The sequence below is a fragment of the Danio rerio genome, chromosome 5 (assembly GCF_052040795.2).
Source record: "Danio rerio strain M-AB ecotype USA chromosome 5, GRCz13ab, whole genome shotgun sequence".
NCBI lineage: Eukaryota > Metazoa > Chordata > Actinopteri > Cypriniformes > Danionidae > Danio > Danio rerio.
This window is the reverse complement of record NC_141025.1, coordinates 2,627,501-2,630,000: the sequence shown is the minus strand read 5'-3', so window position 1 is coordinate 2,630,000 and position 2,500 is coordinate 2,627,501. Positions and strand designations below refer to the sequence as shown.

The window sequence follows — 2,500 nt, the reverse complement described above, 5'->3', positions numbered from 1 at the left end:
CAACCAAGATATGACCCTAGTTCATGTATAATATGGGCTCTTTAAAGGGGAGTATTCTGCCACTTTTTACAAGATGTAAATGCGTCTCTGATGTCTCTAGAGTGTGTGTGTGTGTGTGTTAGTTTAAACTAACAATATTCAGACATCCCAAGTTGTGAAAATTAATTTTCGGGGGAGACCGAGATGAGTGGGTGCCTGAAGGGGAGGGGGGGATGATGCGCGATGCATCTGAATGAAGTCGTGTGCGCTCGATGTATCTCAGGGGCGGTGGGGGCGTGTGCTTGAGACACCCCTGAAGAGCGATGGTGGTGAGTTGCGCGCGACGTACCTGAAATATTATTTTCTAGCTCTCTGAAACTGACCCTTTTAGGCTTTTAACCTAATTGTGGTGTTTTGGTGACCGTCGCTTTAAATTCAAATGAGATTAAGATCTTTTCAGAAGAGGGCGGAGCTACAGATGTCTGCTTCAGTATAGTGGCAGATTCAAAACAGGACTAGTTCTCAGTGCTGGTCAGGTGTGTGTGCGCTTCAGTGTCAGTCTATGTGGCTCCTGTCGCTGTTCATCTGAAACTCCACATCTATAATCCTCTTAGTCTATGCTGACATTATCTTCAGCAGCTCAAACACTAATGGCTAATGGACAGACGGCTGCTTCTCACTCAGGGCTGCTGGAGATGCTAATGAGGGAGAGATGGTCACTAGTGGGCGGGGCTTTCCCCCTCTGATGACACGTACAAAGGAAGGATGTCAATCAAAGTGTTTCCTTCATCAAGTCCGATTAGAACAAATACAATTAATCAGTGTTTAGCATTAGAGGCTGGAGATATTCACACACTGCTGACACACAACCGGGTTTTTAATTTTTTAAACACCATTTTAAGGTCAATATTATTAGCCCCTTTAAGCAATATTTGTTTTCGCTAGTCTACAGAACAAACCATCGTTATACAATAATTTCCCTAATCTGCCCTAACTTGCTTAGTTTACCTAATTAACCTAGTTAAGCCTTTAAATGCCACTTTAAGCTGTATACAGGGGCAGACTGGCCATCTGGCAGACCAGGGAGATTCCCGGTGGGCCGACGTACTTTTTGGGCCGGGCTGATCATCGTCTTATGATCTGATCGGCCCATAAAAGGCTTAGCAGCCTGTCGTTTTTTTTTTCTGCTGTGATCTGTAACTCTCTGAAAGTAGATGCTTTTTCCCCAGACAGACAGACCGGGCCGGCCCATGTGACACTCTGCAGCTAATTGGTTCTTTTCTGTATTGACATTGGGCTGGCCCAATCACAAACTCCTATTTTGGGCTCTGTGTGAGCGTGCGTCGTTTGTGTGTATTTGTCAAAATAGTCGAGAGTCAGAGAGAAGAAACGAAAGAGAGGCGCAGAGAAATTGCGGGAAATACACCGGCGTTTCATTTAGCGATTCTGAAAAGTTCTCTGTTCATTCTAGTACACGGCTAAAATGCAAATCACGTGACCACACACTAGGCTTGGGCGGTATTACGGTATTATGGTATACCGCGGGATCTAAAAATAGCAACGGTGTGAGTTTCAATACCGTTATACCGTCATAAAATACTAAATATCCTTTATTTAATGCCTACAAAAACACATGTGTGGTTGTCATCACGGGACAGTGTGGAGGAGAGAGGGAGAGGGGGAGAGGGAGAGGGAGAGGGAGGGAGAGAGGTGACGTGACGAGACGAGTCGCGCTCCAAAGTGTCCTGCAGTTTGGCAGTATTTACGGTTTCGACTGAACAGAAGGGAGACGTGGTTAATATGAACGAGAGGTCTGCATTAGAGCTGAAGATCTTTGCCCGAACCCGGCGAGACCCGAAAAAATCCAAATCCCTGCATTAAAATCCATCCCTGCAAAGGTGAAACAAATGATGACGATGTAGTAATAAAAGCTAATTTTGACGATGGTCAAGTCAGTCACTAGCTCATAAGGAGCGGTTATTCCAGCCGCAGGTATTTCGCGGTCGCTCATACACTGCGTATTACGGTAGAGCCCTAAACCGCAAGCTGACAGGTAAAATGACGAGGCCACTCGCTACAATGAAACTGCTGTCATGGAAAATTAAATGGATGTTCCTGACTGGTAGAAGATGAAGAAACAATCCAACCCAAAATTTGCAAAATCAGCCAGATCAGAACTCTGCATCTCGACCTGTAGCTGCAGTAAAGGGTGTTCAGCTGCTGGACCCCGTGAGCGCAGGACTGCGCTAAAGCCAGTGAATTTAAATGTTCCTCCACAAACACACGTAGCCCAATCTTGGTGAGTAAAGGGTTTTAAATTATAAATAAATATTAATTAAACCACATAATCATAATGTAGACAGAGTATACAGACTAATGGTGGCATTATTCTTTTAATATTCAGCTTCACCGCCGCCTTAATGCCAGATTGTGAAGAGAAGTGGAGAAACAACTTGCACAGCCTTTATCTTAATTTCGTTATTGCCAAAATACCCGTCGTCATTTAGAGTTTATTTTAATT

At 44.4% G+C, this 2,500-nt stretch overlaps 1 protein-coding gene across 2 annotated transcripts in view; it reads left to right on the top strand.

Annotated features, from left to right (window-relative positions):
- rcl1 (RNA terminal phosphate cyclase-like 1) overlaps positions 1–2,500 on the top strand; it is a 37,043-nt gene that overhangs the window by 17,558 nt on the left and 16,985 nt on the right. Inside the window, exon 8 of one of the 2 annotated variants that reach the window (XM_087251741.1) lies at positions 48–852. The gene's annotated coding sequence lies outside the window, so the exon portion shown is untranslated. 2 annotated transcript variants of the gene reach the window in all.